The sequence below is a fragment of the Harpia harpyja genome, chromosome Z (genome assembly GCF_026419915.1).
Source record: "Harpia harpyja isolate bHarHar1 chromosome Z, bHarHar1 primary haplotype, whole genome shotgun sequence".
Taxonomy (NCBI): Eukaryota; Metazoa; Chordata; class Aves; order Accipitriformes; family Accipitridae; genus Harpia; species Harpia harpyja.
Genome location: NC_068969.1, coordinates 40,462,641 through 40,482,266, shown reverse-complemented (window position 1 = coordinate 40,482,266; position 19,626 = coordinate 40,462,641).

The following is a 19,626-nucleotide window of genomic DNA, read 5'->3' as shown; positions in this document are numbered from 1 at the left end:
GCAGGAGACCACCATGCAGCTGTGCTGTGTGAGAGCGAGCTACTCCATGCAGCTAATCCATGCACACCTCCGTTGTATCCTGATAAGCAGGATGTGCCCAAGAATTCTCTTATGGGGTAAGAGCGAGGTTGCCCTGGATCTGCTTCCCAGGTGTTCCTGCTGTTACGTATCAGGAACCAAATTCAGCTCTAGCACCATGGCTGTTCCAGCACAGTGGTGCCTGTGAAGACACAGAGAAGAAAGATCATTGAATGCATTTGAAATCTGGCCTCTTTATTTAGGAGCCTATGTGGAAGCTAAGCCCCTCTGAAAATAAGTTCTCTTATAAAAATAAGATGGAGACTTATCTCAACACAATTTCCCAATCTTTTGAGGTGCATCTATTAGGGTAAGAATACACTTAAGCACATGGGAAAATACACCTTGCTGTGGTCTGTTGCAGTCTTTTTGTAAAGGCAACATACTCGTATCTCAGCTTCACAGAAGAGTCAGAGATAAAGACAACCACAGCAAACGATATTAAAATCATCCTTAACTATTCCTTTCTGTGATCAAGATTTCCAGGGTGGCTAGCGATTTTGAGTACCTCTGCAGCTTATGAGGTACCTGATTTGAAACCCATAAAAGTGGCCTGGCTTTCAGAAAGAAGGAAAAATTACTCAGGACTTTCTGTTGTCTAGTCACAGATTTTTCTGAATGTTTTTGCTAGAGGAGACTTATACAGAATACCTCTTTTGAGAAAGAGGTTTTGGTGCTAGTGGCTCTCATCTTGGTTGAAAAAATACAAGATGAACCTTTCAGTATATCCTAGCCAAATTACTAGTCATTAGACTAGCTGTCTAGTCATTTCAATTAATATACTAACTTCACTTGTACACATATTCCTAATTTGCCTTTTAATTTTAATAACTAAAGAAAAAGTTTGTACCATCTGGAAACTCTCACTTTATTTTTCCCCATGTTTTCTGAGGTAGCATATATAATTACTTGGCAAATGGTCTGCCTAATGCCACTGCATCTTGTCAATAATTTGTATGCAAAACATGAACTCTCGTATAAGTGATAGTTCCTCTGAGGCAGGAGAGAGAGCAAACAGTCTTAGCTGAACAAAATGTAAGTGTCTTGTAAATATGTTGCTAAAGCACTTGTTCTAAACGGTGTGTCTGCAGAGACTTGTATTAATGATCCAAAATACCAGAGCAGTGTGAAAAATGACTAAAATGCTGCCACTGTTGTGTAGCTTGCATTATAGCCCGTGAAAACTGTCAAACAGAAAGGCAGGGTAGCAAGCAGGAGCAAAAGGCTGCCGGAGGAGGAGGAACTGACAAGAGAGGTGTATCAGAGCTGGGGAAGCACCGGGCTTCACAGAGTGGAGTGGAAGGTGGGCTGGTAGTGGAGATGGGCGTGCAGATCTCCAGGACAAATTCATGTGAGCTCATATGTAACTGCCATCTCCATTTCCTGATTTTTCTAGTACCCATTTTTGGGAAAGTCGTAGTATATATGCAGTGTGTTTTCCTCACAATCTTAGCCAGACACACTGTTTTCTTCCCTTAACATTATTTCCCCTCATTACATATGTTGTTTAAATAAAAAGAAGGCAATTATTTTCCTCTTACTATTGCTACATAGCAGCTTAAAAAAAAAAAATTATAGGAGGGGGGAATAAGGCAGGTTTTTTAAAATATATTCACTGTACCTGTTACTTTGACTTTTTCAAATCAATCATTATTAGTTTTAATTTACAAATCTATGACAAAAATCGTTCAGCTTGGGTTGACATCCTTCTTTTCCTCCTTGCAACACTCTTGCCACTGCTAATCACATGCAAGTAGTTCCAGTTGTGTAAAGATAGTTTGCTTTTGATGGGAATGTTACATGTATCAGAAGAAGGGAGCACCAAATATTTAGGGTGTCATAGGAATTTAGCAGAATACTTACTGAGTGTTCTTTCACTGTTTTGCAATAAAGTTTCAGTTCAGTTCTTCCTGGCAGGAAACTGACTTAAACCACAACAGCGTACTTACTCTACCCAGGAGCAATGATTCAGTGACCTGGTGTTCATTTCTGAAGAGGGACTTTCAATCTCAGTTTATCACAGCAGCGGTAACTTTCCATAGAATGGGTGCAATGAAAAGAAAAGGAGCTAGTAAAACTACAAATGCAGAATCAGTGTTGGCAAGGAGACTAAGGGGCATGTTAACCTAAGGAAGTAAATTATTCTTTTAACCTTAGCATTTGCACCTTAGCACTGGCACCAAATCAGAGCTGAAGAATGAATGTCTGACACCAGGCAAAAGCTTTCACTGCCACAACATGTGCTATAAATAAGTTTTCAAGAGTGTTAATTTTAGAATTAAATTCCCTTCCAACAGACTAGAATTTGTACTACTTTAAATAGTTTACAAACATTAATTATATTCCTTAAAATTTTCTAATAGTTTTCTAGTAATTTCGGTTAAGATTTTGAGAAAGAGTTTTGAAAGCAGTTGACTGTAAAAAATATGATGAAAGTTTGTAGATTTCTGTTTACATCCACAGTAGTTAATATAAAATAACAATACTTTGGACTTTTGGATTGTCCGTTAACAACATTGTTTTCTAAACTGTACACAGTTTTCCCACACAGCAACTGTGCAATCTTGATATTATTTTTATTCTCTTTTTCTATCCTTATTAACATATATGAAATTTTTCATTTATGTATCTATGTTTATTACCTTATGAAAAGATCTGTTTGTGTTCCTTCCATCTCTTGGCATTATGAGTTGGACTAGCATGTGTAATCTAAAATGTTTGCCTTTTACATGTCATCAAGCTGCATTTCTAGGACAGACTCTTTAATCTTTGTAAAGCTTCCTCTTTACAAAATTCTTTGGATCAAAAGAATTACATTTAAATTTTACATGTATTGTGTTTACCACTATACTTATTAAGTTGTAATTTCACATTTTTTAACAAGAATTGTCATTTGCTTAATATGAATCCCATACCCAGAAGGTCCAAATTCTGCAGAATTGTATTAGCTATTCACCATGTGTTTTATTATAACTCTTTCTTCAATCAGCAAATGTTAATTAACTGTCCTGGCTTTGTTTTATATCTGTGAGTCTGCTGACCTAATGTAAAGAGAAAACCAAGAAAATAAGTTGAAAATAACCTTTGCTAATGTAAAGAGAGGAAGCAAAAATGATGCTAAGGCTTTTTTTTGTCATACTGTAAAAAGGTAATCTAATTTAATTATTACTCTGTCACTGTGCTAATGACTATTTAGCTTTTACAAATGGCAGCCTACACTAAAACAGGGAGCTGACCCATGTTTTTAATAGTAAACCCATTTTTCTCTTTTGTGCTAATTTCAATCAGAATGGAAAATTGTGTGTTAATATTATTATTTAGACTGATTACAGTCATATATAAAAACCTTCAAAGCTTTATGCATTATATCATTGAAATGGGGTATTTTTGAGAGAATGGAGAGGTTTCTGTTAATAGTTTCAACAGCAAGGTTTCAGGAAGGTTTTTAAAAATAGAAAAGTTAAACCCAAAATCTACATATATAATGTTCCATAACATTATATAAATTTCTGCTAAAGCACTGAATCCTTGCAGCAGAACTCCAACCAGTATCAGATAACACATTACAAATATTTCCATCTACATATGTGGAAAAATCACACACGGAAACGCCAGACCCTCCTGGGTCTCATTTCTTCTGGGGCTGTGAAAAAACAAAGGTGTTCCTTCAGCATGAACTGGTTTGTCACAGCCTATCCCCTTCTCTGTAGTAACTGCTTCTGTGCACTCTTTTATCCCAAACTAAGTACAGGGGTGATTACTGCTTTTCTACTGTTACCTAGCACTGGCTTAGCATAACTTGGGCATCATGTTTCTGATGGCCAGTTTGGGCTGCTTGATGATTTTGATGGGACCTCTTGCCCTGTTGATACTGGATGAGTGGGGACAGTGACAGTGGTTAGTGCCCTGGATTGCTTCTGCAAATTGTTGTCACTTATGGCAGAGGTGGCATAAGAACAGTTGAAGCATAACATGAATGTTTACATGGTGTTGGGCTTTTTTTGCAGACTAAGCTAAAGTAAGTGCTGGATTTAATTTTTAAAAGTGCAGTGACTGAGTATTTGATTCATAAGGTGTCCAGTTCTCTCTCCAACAGGAGAAACAATCTTCAAAAGGGATTGTTTATGTGCTTCCAAAAACTCAATATACATATATATCTGCTGAAGATGAACCTGCTTTGGTAGAATATTTTTTCCTATTTCAATAGTAATTATCCTCCCAAAGCAGATCATCTATTGCAATAAAGAAACCAAACAGAAGTCTGTTTGAAAAAGGTGACTAGTATAACTGGAAAACATCTACAATTTCCTGCAAGATGGATGAAAAGGAGAGGAAGGAGAACCAAGAGAAATCCAGAGTGGGTCTATATTCTACCAGAACTCATTAAAAGTTCTAATGCCTTATTAATTTCCTGGCCTTGTGCTGTCTTTGAATATGCAATTGAAATGGAGATAGGACAATTGGATAGATGTGCTGCAGGATATGCACTTCTTGCATTTCTGTTCACTATAAAAAAACAGTTTTAATTAGATTGCTTTCAACTAATTCAGATTCTCCTTAAAAATGTAACTAAGATGTGTCATAAGTGATTGAGACATCCTGTTAATTTGAAAATATTGAAATGGAAGTCAAGGAGTTTTTCCCCTTTCTTTCCATGCGGCGAAATCTCTGCTGTGAGAAGAACTTATTGGAATACAATGGAATTGTGATAGAAGTAGTTTCTGGTGTCACTTTTTGTTGTTGTTTTGAAGTTCTTAAAGGCACCAAGAGAACGTTTCTTCTTAATTTTCTTCTTTTTTTATATCTTTGACCTGATTTGCAGTAAAAATAGAGCCTCTGTTTTAGTATATTGCAAAGTGGTTAAGAAACCCTCTATGGGTACTGATGGCTAAATGCTGTTACTTGAGGGACAAAGGGTGCAGATTTACTTATGAAAAGTTCCCCTAAGCAACTGAATGTTTTTTGTATACTTAATAATAGCCCTAAATCTCTTCCCAAAATCATACTTGTGCTAACTGAGGTCAGGTTAATGCTACACAGAAAATGAGATCTGATATCAACAGAAGGAATTTAAAGTCTGAACCCGAGGTGACAAACAGCTCTGTGAAAGACATTCTCTGAGATACAGAGCTTGTTGACCAGGAAATCGCAATGTCACTCTGCTCCTAAGAGCTTCAGCGCTATTTCTGTGCATGGTCATTTTTTTTGTGGAGCAAGAAGTGAAGAATACATATTATTTGCTGTTGCCTTCACCGTTCTGAGCAATGTGACATTTAAGGCACATCACAGGCAGTGTTTTACAACTAGAATAAAAGAAGAGAAAAATGTTTAGTGTTCTGTGACCTCACAAACACAGTTTATGTATGCAGGTAACCTACAACAGTATTAACTTCTTTAGGTAGACTAAGGACCTCATCTCAAACGTGTAAAGTTCTGAGTCATGCTGATAAATAATACCCTTTCCCCTTCCTCAAATGGTCCTTGGGTATTTTGCTTGTAGCAGTATACTTCACAGCTGGCCTTGGGAATCTTGGTATGTTATGGCAAGCTTTGCTGAGCAGCTCCTATAAAACCCAGATCTTTTGTGACTCAGTGTTTGGTGCCATGCAGGAAGATGCAGTCTCATGGCACAACGATATGAACTGGGAGTAAGAGAAACTTCAGATGTTCATGATACAGATGGCAGCATCTTTTAATGGATTTCAAAATTCTGAATCCCTACAAAGAAAATTTGCCATCCCTGATATTTTATGAAATACAATCTTAAGAAAATAATAGATTTTTCAGACCCAAAGACTGATGGGAAAATATAGAGTGGCAGTAGGTTAGGAGGGCAGGAAACTTGTGGTACCAGTAGAAACTAGAAACCAAAAGTTTTCTTTGGAAAAACAAAGATAGATAATATATTTAGAGTGACCTACAAGGTCTTGACAGAAGTGTTGGTCAAATAGAGAGGTAACAGTTTAAATAAAAGTACAGAATTTTATGTACTTAGTTGAGATTAAACAAACCATTATGTTGGCCAGAACTTTTTTCGGTGTTTGATACTGGAAGTTATTTACCCATTTCATCAAAACAGCATAGAGAAAAGGCAATCTCTGGGCCAGAATTACAACACGGGATGCGTTCCATGACACCAAATAATCTTAAGGTCAAAATATTCCAGGATGAAAAGGAGAGAAACCTTTTTTTTTATTTTGTTGGTGGAACTTATGTTTGGGATTGCAGAAATGCTTTTTGAGGAGTGGACTTAATTACTAAGCACTGCTGGGCTGACAAGAGATGTCCTGTTCTCAGTGGCTCATTTCACAACACTGCCAGGATTTGATGTTTCTTGTTCTTGGTTTGGTTTTTTTTGTTTGTTTGTGTGTGTGCATTACTTTCATTAAGAGAAGAACACAGCACAGCCATTAAGCACAATGAGGTCTTCAGCCTTGTCTCTGTGTTGGTATTGAATTGGCAGAATAAACAGTGAGTTTCTGGAAATTCTTAGTATTTCCAGTTGATTAACTTGTTTTTGCTTCTGCTTTCTTATAAAGAAGCTTTGTGCAAGTTCAAACATCACAAAGAAAAAGTGGAATAAAAAAACAGCACTATATAACTTAAGGTAGAATTTGAATGTTTCCATTGTAAATATAATTCCTTTTGGTGAATTAATTGCTATAAGCTCACCATGCCTTTCAAGTATGTGGTCTGACCAGTAGTACTTTGCAGGACAATTAAGCAGTTGAAGGAATTACCTATAAATTGTAATATGGTAAAACTCCTAAGAGTTACACAGAAAAAGCAAAGAATTTTAAAAGTGTATCGTAGATCTTGGACTCAATTTTAGCTGCTACTTCTAATTCTGATCCTGCAGTTTCACTGACGTGAATTGATGGCATTTAGGTATTTAATCATTGAATGAGAGTTACTTAAGAAATGTCTAGACTTCTAAACAATTGAACCTAAGCTCTCTGGGACACCCAGTTGATTGTGGGCACAACATTGCAAACAATTAGAGACTGAGGTAAAGCTGCTGATAAACCATGGAAAGTATGAAAATACCTAGTCATGTGAAACATTGATATTGTAAAAAGACTGCTAAAAAGTTGATGGTTCTAACTAATATTATAGGTGAAAAAGAAATCAGATTAACGGCCAAATACCATTATAATAACCAGCAAAAATTACAAGTGTTCTTATTTTAAAGATAAAACTTTAGAAGTCAGAATAACTACCCTACAAAATTCTTGACCCCCCCCTTGGCAATGGTACTATTTTTGTTTTGTCAGCAGCACCAATAAATACAGCTACTATACTGTATAAAATAATTGTATTATATGGCAGATAAAACAAGGGGTATACATCAGATTATAAATAATTTAATTTTACAAAGGAATTTTACATCTTAATCTGTTTGACCATCACTTTCACTTAGACTCTGAAATAAAATTATGTTATTGTATTCCTTGCTATAATCTAATATTTCACCCATAAGGAAATGTCAGGTCACATTTACAGCGATCTAGGGGCCTCTAAGCCAGATTGGAAGGTCATTCTGTTTGAGCATTGTAAGTGAACCTGTCCAACAAAGTTTTGGTTAAGGGCAACCAAGGACTCATTATGCAGTCAATTTACCCAAATGCCAGCAAAAGTAATGCCAAGGCTGTTACTGTCTGTGCTTTGAAATTTAAAATGGTATCAAGCATACAGGAATTTATGCTTTATTATCAAGCCTGGGAAGAAATTGTATTAAAAAAATATTTTTGTAGAAGATCATTATGGTACAGTGTAAGTAACATTAAGCAAAATAATATTTTGCTAAAATGGACAAACTGTATTTCAGTACTATGAAAAATATGGGTGTACGTTTGTTTTCATAAACAATACTAGGAGGTTTGATCTTTTATAGCCTTCCTAAACTGCTACATAGGCATGATTAAGTTCTAACAAGGGACTTTTTTGCGTCAAACTGTGACTCCCTTTCTTAGGTATTATTGTGTACATGTGCATTCACTATATGCGCCATCAGGGAACATGACTGCAATCTTGAAAGTGGTTTCTACTTCACTTAGCTAGCATTGACACTAGAAATCAGGAGAAATAGAGATGCAGCTGTGAGTGGCACCTAAGTCAATAGTCAATCTTTGTTCCTCCATAGGCAGAAAAAGGACAAGAATTATATGTCTTTGAAAATTTGTGAAGGGCTAGGGATTAGTCAACATATTCTGGTTATACGATAACTTCTGTGTTCTGACTATTGCTTTGCAGTGGCATTTGTCTATTTTCTAGCATTGCAATGTTGTCTCAAAATCACTAAGTTAGCTCACCTTTTAGCTGAGATTTCCAAAGATAGTGCAAAAATAGCAAGTTGCTGACAAATAGATCCGGTGGTAAGCCACATGTTTTGACCTATATCTGGGTAAACTGAGTCAAAGCATTTCAGTGCTTTCCTAATATTAATTAATTTTACCCATCCTCACCCCTATCTACTTTCCTGATTTATATGGAACATCTACCTATACATATCAGGTGCAGAGACAATTCTGTTTGAAAAAAGAGCTAGTATAAATTAAAGCATTGGAGTTATATACTCTGATATCTGCACTGGATAGAAGATCTCTAAGGGAAGAAGGAGGATTTTTCCTTTCTGGATCATCACAGTCTATTTTGACCCATGAATAAAATTAGCATAATTGAACTGAGTTCATTCAAACAATTGGAATTGTCAGCAAATGGTAATCTCTGTCTTCCTCTTCTTCTAGTCAAAGTGCTATGTGACTAGTTTTGTCATGATATTGCAGAAGTTCACATGATAACACAAAAATGGTCATATTTAGAGCTAAAAAGTCCTTTTGTTTTTTGCATTATTCAGGGAGCAAACCTTATTCTGATAAGCTAAGGTCCCTGATGTCAGGAATGTAGAGAATACATAGGGGAAAATGTATTTGCTGTAGAAAAGACAGTATTTCTCTGTTTACCACCCTGTAGAAATTTCTGCATTCTGCACTGCAAATCCTTGAAGTCCCAGTGCAGTAAAGCACAATGTATTTGTTTCCCTGAACAGCACAGTGCTATGAAACTCCTGGAAGACATTGAACAATCTGCCGTGGCTTGTAATGTTTAGTGATCTTTTACCACACCAGGCTGATTTTTTGATTCTCTTGAAGGCTACTTACCTCCTCCATTTCTCTGGAGAGTTATAAAAAGAGACCTGTCAGAGAGTTGAAGACACCATAGGTTGCAAAAGCAATCTCTTTGCCAAGCTAAGAAAAAAACCTTAGCAAGACAGTTTTCCTTTGTGCTATTTATAATGTTAGGCGTGGTGGTCACAGGTCTGGCATCAATGCTTTCATGCTTACTTCATGGACATCTATAGCTTTGCCAGGGCTATTATTATTACTGAAGTGACTTGATGTGGGAAGCAAGTAGTTGTAGCACTCCAAGGGCCAAAGACTCATTCAGGATCACACATGGGTATGAGTTTGACTAGAACAGGGAGGTTTTCTTCTTTAGTGCAATGTCTAATGTAGCAAAGACTCTGTCAATTTCTGTCAATAAATTCAGTAAGACCTACAGTAGAGCCTGGGAACTTGAGCATGGTGAGGTACAGGAAGATTGTTTTGTCCAGGCTTCACCCCTTCCCATCAGAGATGGGCTTGGCTGAAGGAGAGAGCTGTCAGGGCAGTCAACACTAACTTGCCTGTCAAATTCTCCTGCATTAGGAATAATGCTTTCAAATATGATAGACAACTTTTATGAAGTCCAAGAGTGGAAAAGTACACTCAGCCACACTGAAGACTTGCATTATTTTCCCATTGCTAATGTACAGTATGTTCCTGAACTCATGAAGGAATAAATGATATTGGGTGGTATAAATCTCCAAGTGAAATAGTACTCAATTCTGCAGGTTCATGTTGTGTTTCCTGCAGGTCTAATTGACATTTCTGGAAACAATGTTGGACATGCTGTTTACCAGCAGTGGAAGCACCGTTTTTTAAGAGAAGGTTATCAGAAAGGAGAAGTGTGCAGTAGTTAATTGGTACCTTACCTGCACATCTCTGGGTAAAAAGGGAGCTGCTGCAAAGTGAGGGCGTCCTCCCGTTAGTGGCCTCTAAGGGCACTGTAGGCTCCAGCATGGCCAAACTTCCAAGAATCCCTCATACTTCAAGCAACCCAGAGAAGCCAAAGTGCTTGCCTGAGGCAGGGTTATCACAGGGGCAGGAAAATGGCTCTGATTGATAGTGTAATTGCTCCCAAATATCCTGGGTGAAATATGTTGGGGGTTTGGGGGGATTTTTTTTTTTCCTTATGAAATACTATGTTTACGAATAGGATCAATAATTAGTATTTAGTGATTATAAGCAGTATGAATGAAGTATGACTGATGGCTAATGGGCTCCCTAATTTCTACACTGCTTCTATAATGATTCTAAAATTAAAACAAAAGTCCTAGTGCATTTAATACATTTTATGCTTAACAGAGTGTTATGAGGCACTAGTCCAAAGAGCAGTCAAAGAACTCCGGAGGTGTACGGAAGCCTTTCATAGTAAGCTGTAAAAGTGGTTAATTTGTGGCACTTTCAAGAAGGTAGCAGATAACATTATTTAGCAGAATGAATTGCCTCTTGAATCCACTCTTTCTGCTGTTTGTCAGCCAGCCCCGCTGCAAATGGTCTGTGCCTTCAAGCTTTTTTCCCTTTAAATGGTGCAATCACATTATGCATTCCTTGCCCATAGCTTTTCCCCCTTAAATCAGCCCCTGGCATTTGACACTTGCAAACTAAAAATAAAATGAGCTGAGTCCCTAGTTAATGTCTATTTATTAAAGATGATCTTTCATGTATAGAATTACCAGGACATTTGGCCTGATTTACTGTACTAACATTTCCAATTTGGCCCTGGGTAGGGAGCTGTGCTAGTAATGCTGCACCCTATGGTGAAATAGTGCCTAATCAGTATTTATGAATAGGGTTTTGGAAGTCACTAAAGAGCAGAGCTTTCACAATGGACTGGGGAAGAGGTTTTACCTTCTTAAAACACAAATATTGCTGAGCTTTGGGAATCTATATGGCACATTAGGATTGAAAAGCTTTCATTTTTAAATTGCAGTTAAAAATGTGTAATGTAATACTGTCAGTAATCTAAATGGAGTGTACCTCTTTCAGCCATTAATGCTATTTGTTAAACTTTGTAATTACTATGCAAATGAACTGTTGCACTTAAAAAATGGCAATACAGTGAATACAACAGAGAAGAACAGCTTGAAATTCTAACAAATGCGAAAATAACCCACCCCCTTTTTTTTTTCCTTTTTTTTTTTTGTTTTTGAACTCAATGTTGTTTGGGGAAGACTGCATTTTTGGGAATGGAAAATAATTTTTTGGTGTTGAAAGGAGACCTGTAGGGCTAACACTGTACAATAACAGGGTGCCGATTCTGTAATGTATGTGGTTTTCCTAAATCTGAGATTATTTCTTTAGAATGTCCAGGTTCTAATATTAGCTTTTTTCAGAAATCTGGCCTCAGGGGATAAGCCCAAGCTATGCAAGGGAGCTTGTTGCATAGATTCTTCTGTTACTGGTGAGCCATCTAGCCCCATAAGTTGGAGTCATCTAGACATGACAAGGGTCATGTTAGATCCTGTTACTTTCTCTTCTCTCAATGTGGAGAGCTGATTGCTGCTCCCTTTTGTTTTTATGCAGCTACCTTATATATACTTAAAAGTTATAATCCTGTTTTCCCTTCATCTGGTTACCTAAGCAAGTCCATTTTTAAATCTTCCCCAATTTCCTGTCTTCTAGACTTACATACCTCCCTTCCTCAAGAATTTCTCCAGTTATTCTGTGCCCAAAATTTGATGTACCAGTCGAAGTCTTCTAAATATATTTACCAATAGCTGAGGAAACTGTAAGAGTATGTTATTTCCATTATAAGCTATAGTCCATTTTATGTGGTCCACATCGATTATTGCTTTTTTCATGATATTAAACCATTTTTACTTGCTATTATATTTGTGATGCAGGATTACTTTTAAATTCTTTTCTGTGAACTTGTTACCTAGAGGCTTATTCTCCCATCTCTGTGTAGCAGGTTATTCTTGTTTAAGTGTGGAAACCTGTGTTTATCCTATTTTAAAATGCATCCTGTGGGCTTTTTTTTTTAGTTAGTATTTTAAAGGTTGTTCTGTTGAGCGTGCTTAAGAAAATCTTCAGAAATTTTAGAGAGGAACACTTGCATTTAAGCACAAAATCAGAAGGTGTGCAGCTGATCCGCAAGGTCCGCATCAAATCTTTGTCCTTTACACATGGTGCCAATGACTTCCATGTCTCCCTGCTGCATGAGCTGAAATTATTTCTTCCTGAATCTTCTTCAAGATCTGATTATGCCAAGCAGTAGACTTGTACAGCTGAGAGTAGGCCATTGTAGAAGACTTGTGGGAAATGAAAACAATCTGGTTGAGCTAAAAGCATAAACCTGGAGAATGTGCACGATAATGAAAACAAGAAATGCATATGTTAATCTTTATTCTGATAGATAAACAGGAAACATTTGGGTAGAATACAAAATTCAGCATTGGTGAGGTAAGGAAATAGCCCCACACATTTGCCACAAGTAATTCTCAAGGGCACTATAAAACTTTGTATGACTGACTAGTTTCTACAGTAAGCTTGACTTTTGAATGTATGGCTTAACATTTAGAGTGTACTTTTTAATTATGGAGAAATATTTTTTTCCTACTACTGGAAATAATTGAAAAGATCAGTGGGATGTATTTTAGTAATTGGTCTACCTATGGCAACCAGCATCATTGTACACTCTGTTCAGATCCACGTCAAATGTTGACCTGGAGAAAAAGTCTGCTGGGACATTTAACTGTGTTTGACTTCAAACCATTTACTCATTGCTCTGAAGCTTTAGTATATCTTGGGGAATCTTAAGAAAAAAGTATCTTATCCTTGGTAACATATACCTCTACTAACAGCAAATGTGTGTTAGTAGAGACTGCAATTTTCAGTGTTAAAAAAACATTGACTAGGAATTTAGGAATGAGTCTTTGCAGTCTGAATTATGAATAATTAGTTTCAGGTTACCTAATTCTGCTAGACTCTTTTGCAAATCAAAATAGCACTCTCTGCTCCAAATAAGCTGGGAAACTAGTGTATTTGGTGTAAAGCACAGCGAAAAGGGCTTATCTTGCCCTGAATCTGTCAGCACAACTTTCTGTTAGTAATGGAAATGGTATGAATGGGTCAAGGTACAATATGGTATATGTGCATGCAAAATGTCTGTGCAGCTGAGCATAGAAGTTAATATCATTGAGTTATTCCTTCTCCTGTGTATATGAGTATGTATGAATCCATTTCGAACCACATCTTTTTGCAAAAAATCTTCCAAACTAGTCAGGAATGTAGTTGTCTGATGTCAAAAACTCTGCTAGATTCCTCTTCAGGCTAATGATGTTCAATAAGAGTAAAAAGCAATGATTTCTGAATCTTCCAAAAACATTATAAATAAATGAGACTAGGAGGAGTTTTCAAATATGGCCACTAAAGGTAATTCCCATATAAGGAATTCTTCCTTTCCTGGCTAGGAAATAGCAAGGTATTGAAAATTAGGCAGAGTGAGCAGAGGACAAGGCCAAAATGTCAGAGGAAAAGCCACAGAAGATTTTATTATTAGATCAAGGAGCTGTTAACAAGGATGAAGGATGGTCTTAACCCCCTCTTTTTTCTGTTTCAGTTTGAATGATGATCTAGCTGGTTTCAGTTCTCCAATGCAAAGCTGTCAGCAGAGGCAGGGGAACTGTAAAATGAGAAGTGCTCACACAATTACAATATGTTAATACTGCTCACTTGCATAGCATGGCCTGTGACTGCAGATGAAAAGCAAATGAGTCAAGACCAGCTATGTTAAATGTTAAGAATATTTTTTTTTCTTTTTGTTTTCTTTTCCTTCCTGTAAGGTGATCTGAGTATTTTATTCTAACACCGTAATACAGTGACTTACTTCCAGGATTATTCATCATCTTAATATATGCACTAGACTGCAGAAATTAATAGCAAGACAACACTATGACTGAATTAAAAAAACCCCAGACTAATCCAGTATTGTCTGCCAACACATCAGTGATCTATTCATGGAACAGCTAGTACAACAGTTTGTCTTCTGTAATTGTTTTCAGAGTGACTTGGTACACCTCTTACAAAAAAAGACTGGGGAATCATCTTTTACAAAATGCCATGCACATGTTGTTTAGCAGTCTAGTGTGGACTGATTAAGCCATCAGAAGCTGCAATGAGACCACATGGACTCATTTCTCTATGGTTTTGTGCTGCTGGTTCATGAAATTTATGACTTCTACATGAGCTTAATTCTGTTCATGGTGAGAAATTGTTATCCAGCAACCAAGGAACACATCCATTATACCATACAGTCTATTATACTGTTTAATGCCCTCAGCTCATTACTATGTTAAACAATCATACAAATCACGTGTTTTATTCAAATGTTTTTCCTGTAGAAGCAAGTAGCACAGTAAAGGTCACAGTTAGAGGAAATTCAATGTGTACGTGGGTGTGCCATAGGTTATATAATACAGTGGTTGCTGTTGTAGCACTTTGATGATTCTTTGTCAGGTGATTTCCAATCAGTAATAAATTGCATGTGCTTAAGCAAAAGAATTCTGTAAATAAAATTATTGTTGAACTCTTTGGTAAAAAAACCTTTGTAATAATGATAGCAAGAATAATAATTAAATAATAATAATTAAAAAAATCTTCACTATTTGTCTTCATGAATTAAAAGGAATATTAACATAAACCAGAAAAATCATATAAAGTCATAAGAAAAATGTTCTCTTCTAAAGAAGGCCACAGGCTGAAAAGGGAATAACAGACAATTGGGACAAATTTCCTCACTTCTTCTGCTGTGTTGTTTTTGAAGATATTATTTGCCATTTGCTAAAAGATTTTTTTTTTTTTTAACTTGTATCTAGAACAGATATGGAGATATGTGTTCTTTCTCCTTCAGCCTCTCTCTCTCTCTCATACACACAAATACATACATACAAGGAGAGCAAATCTCCATCTTCTTATTTCTCCACTTTATTTAAAAATACTATCAGTGGTTTGAAACACAGTTTTATGAACTTGGTGTCATTCAAGCTCTGGCACTTGGACTACTTTTGCAAGTTTCTTTGAAAATGACAGAGAGCAGCTTGCTCCTGGGGAGCAGTTTGGCAAATAAAAAGGGTAGTCTTTATTATTACAAAGCTGTTCCCAGAATTATGTAGAGAAGGTGTGCATGCATGTGCACACACTAACGTCTATTTCTATATTCCTCATTGCCACAGTATCCATGTGCCTTACAGCATTCAACAGGCTTGTTTTCACAAAAACTTGTCAAAGCAAGAGACTGCTTTTATTTCCATTTCATAGGTAGAGGCTAAAGTGAGGCTTTGTAGCTTGCCCAATCTGTCCAAGCAGGGTGGGGCAAAGCAGGGAACTGGATCTGACCTCCCAAGGGCTAAGCCAGTTGCTTTAACCTGCAGGGTCATGTTGCTGCTTTAGCACTGTTGGACTCTTGCCTGATTAATTTGTCAGCTGAGCAAGTTTTTGGAGCATGATTCATCTTATTGTTGTAAGAGAAAAGGCATTTTGAATCTGGGATCCTAATTTTAATTTGTGGAATGGTGTTTGACTGAGATGATTAGCAGCTGGTCAGGAAATTCTGCCATATTGAAAAAAGTAGCAGAGGGACTAGTTCTTGTTCTTTAACACAGCAGCAGTCTGAAACTCAAAAATGTTTTATTTCTGCCACTGCCTAACTAGGTGGTGCTGAGCAAGTCCTTTCACTTTCCACTGCATCAGTTTCAATATCTATCACTTGTCATGCATTTTCACCTCCTTTGTGAAGCTGATTGTGACCTACCTGTGGAAGAGCTAGGCCCTACTGTCCAGAGCAGAGGTATATTTATATAAATCTGAATTGTATGCAAAGTATTTGGATTCCTTCATTGTCATTTTTACAGTCATTTTCATTAGTGTTTATATTCAAATCAGTGTCTGTTTCCTCATGTCACCACCTTGGCTCTTGTGTCAACTGAAAAATACATAGCAAGTGATGCCTTTTAACTTACCTTCTTTGGATGGGATCGATCTAACCTTCTGTTTTGTGAAAGAAAGTCATCATCACCACCACTCTTGGTTAAACAACAGCAGTTTGCAGGGCAGGAAGGAGTATGCAAAGAAATTTCATTTTGCAGAATAGAAACTGAAGTGCATGACTGTACTCTGTGATAATCACAATTGTCATTTATATGCTGTCAATTTGTGAAGGCCATCTTGCTGAGAGATTACATTGATACCACTAGTAGGGTCCATCACAGACTGTAAACCAGTTTCAACATTCTGTAACAGTGTTTCAACATTAAAAACAAAAATGTCATCTTTAAAATTTAAACAATTGTTTAATGTTTAAACATTGCTCTTCTTTATAGTTGTCCAACCAGGATAAAAAATAGAGGGAGACTTTCTTGTTTCTTCAAACCTCTGACATGGAGTGTTAAACTGCTTAGACCATCTGTATGATACCTAATCAGAAATAATGTGCATCTCTCAGTAAGATGTTGTAAGGGGGGGAATGTCGGAAAAAATAATTTTTATTAAAATAAGTGACACTTGCTTTGTTTTGCTATGGAAGGGAAAAATTAAAGAGTAAAACCGTACCTTTTATGGACCCTTTTTTAAAGTGACAAATGCCTTACCTCCAAAAGTACCTACACGCAGTTTCATTGTGTCTGGGAGAAATACTGAGCTCTACTCAATGTCCCTTTTTTTGAAGGTCTCCTTAAGGCCTTCTGCATAGCTTAAGGGCTTAAATATAGCCTTTATACCCACTGAAGTAAATAAAAGGGATCCCATTGACTTTTCACATGCTGGAACAGGCCCTAAAGTACTGTTGAGAGAAAACCATGAACCCCAAAGTCCTTTATCCAAAACTGACTTCTAAAGCAGTCCTCCAGAACACACCCTTTAGCCATCTTCTGATTGCACAGAGGTAGTCAGCTTTGGTTTTCTTTCCTTCCCCTTGAACTCAGGGAACCGTCTTGCCTTCTAGCATGTAAGCAGATAGCTTGTCCCAGATGGTAGGGTTATGTCTGAGCTCACCACAGGTTTTATTTTCACAAAGCCGGATTTTATTTTGTGCATTGCAGTGTTTAGAGATAGAGAGAGTGGAGGCTATAGCAGAAGAGCCACCATGCAGCACAGGGACCTGAGCATTCCTCCAGGAAACCTGCAGTACACAATATCTGCAAAACAGACCATGTGAAGCTCAGAGAGAAAGCTTGCATGGAGAAGAAAGGGAAACCAAAAGCTGGAACAAAGCACAGAGGAAAATACGTAAATTAAAGCTGCCAAAAGCCCTTTAAAGTATATATGTAGCAATTTACATTAGCCAAGTAAAATCTGAAGCTGGAAACAAAGAGAATGGGCCTGAGAAAAAAAGCAAAATATCAGAAGTATGTGATTAGACATAGCAGATTAAAACAGCTGGTACCCATTGGATCCCAGCCTAAGTCCCAGGAATATACTCAAAAGATCTTCAGTAACTCACAAGTTTTACTTTTTTTCCCCCAATTGTCTTCCCCATCCCACTGGGGGAGGGGGCGGGGAGGAAGTGAGTGAGCGGCTGCATGGTGCTTAATTGCTGGCTGGGGTTAAACCACTACACTGATATATAGAAAAACTAAATAAATTCAGGAACTTTTTTATTCTAACTTTTTAAACAGCTATGTCTGGAATAGCACAGCTTAGCTGGTATCCTGAGTAATGTGCAAAAAAGGGTGTACTTCTTGATAATGAAATAAAACTGGGCACCAAATACTATGTTCACCTTTTTCTAGAGCAGTATTTGAAAGGATTACCTCACAGTTCCTCTTCTCCTCTTCTCTGCCCTTCCCAGTATTTCAGCTTTCAGAAGGAATCTTAGTGATTTTTGCTGCTATTTTATCTTATTCTTCAGCTAGAACTAGGAGGGCACTTACTTTGAACAATATTTTTCTCCACCCCTGCATTCCCTGTGTATACAGTGTAACTTGTAATACTTGGTTCTCGTTTAAATCTTCTCTGCTTGGTGCTGTTTGTGTGCTCTTTTTTTCTGTACATGATCTAAATGACTGGAAATACAAGCTTGTGTGGCTATGCAGTTTCTGCCCTCAAAATGTATTTGCAGAAGCTTTTCTGGTGGTCATGAAAGTGTGTCAGCACTGATCTTTGCAGAGGTTGCATTTTGCTATAGGAAATTACAGTGATGCAAAAAGCAACTTACATCCGTTTTACATATGCATGTAGAAATGGCTGCATACTGCGTTCTGCCATAATGGTGCATTTTCACTCAGGCTTGTGATATATTTGTGTTTTAGAACATCTTAGAGTAGGGGTTAAAACTGCTTTACAGAATCTTTGCTTTTAAAATTCGACTGTTTTTTTTTTTTCCCTCATTGTCAACCATGCCAAGAATTGCTGTTTTCGATGTATTGCTCCCATAAAGTATTTTTCCCTCAGAGAACTCTCAACTTATTGAAGCTAAAGAAATTGCTCCTTCTCACATTAAAATCAGTGCCAAAGTTCTTCTGGCTTTGGTGAAAACCCATTCTTTGCTTTCTTTTGAATGGATGCTTTACCAGTTCTTTAGAACACCTACTTTTCTCAGGTGTCACTTCGAAATACACGAATCTCACCTGTACAAACGATTGACCATTAGCTCAATTGCAAAAGAAAAAAACTTCTTACCTTAGCATTTAATTAACATTCCTTTTAAGATTTTTAATTGGAAAGGGTACACCTTTGCTGAAGTTAACTTCTTTCACACGGTAACTTGAAAAGGTCACCCAAACTAGTGCTAAAACAAGTGTAAATTGTACGGCTTAGTGATAGCACAACACAAAACTCTGAGAGGTTGTGAAATACGTTAAAAAATGCCCAGTAACATGAACAGAGGGAAAGTCAGCAAAGAAATAAACAGGTAGACAGGAACTTTGTTTTCACCTGTCCCCACACTAAATTTCACTATGTCCTTCCTGGTGACCTTGGTAGAGTCCAGTTTTCACTGTAGTGAGTGAGGAGACTCTCAGAAAAATCAGAGTTGGGATGGGTGAGGCTTTGATCCTTGTTCTCTGATAGGTAACTGAAAACAGGGGTTATAGCTGTTTTGTGGAAGCTATTTGTAGGAGGTGGCTTGAAACAGCCCAGGGGAGCACATCAAACACCTCTCATTTGCATTTTAGTCTCTTGGCTCCTAGCATGAAAGAAAGGGTGAAGACTACATGAAAAGAGGTTGTTTGTCACATTTCTTCCATACTGAAAGAATGGCAGAAATGAGTCTCTGGAGAGCTAGGGCCCCTTTCTAGACACAGACTTCCAAACTAAGTTTAAGTGCTTGATCTGCACTGAAAAATACTAAACTTTTCTAAAGTCTTCCTACCTGTGTCTTAGAACAAGCACCTGTAGTCTAGTCTCACTGACACTATTAGCTGGGTTGCAGTGATAATATTTCTTCCAT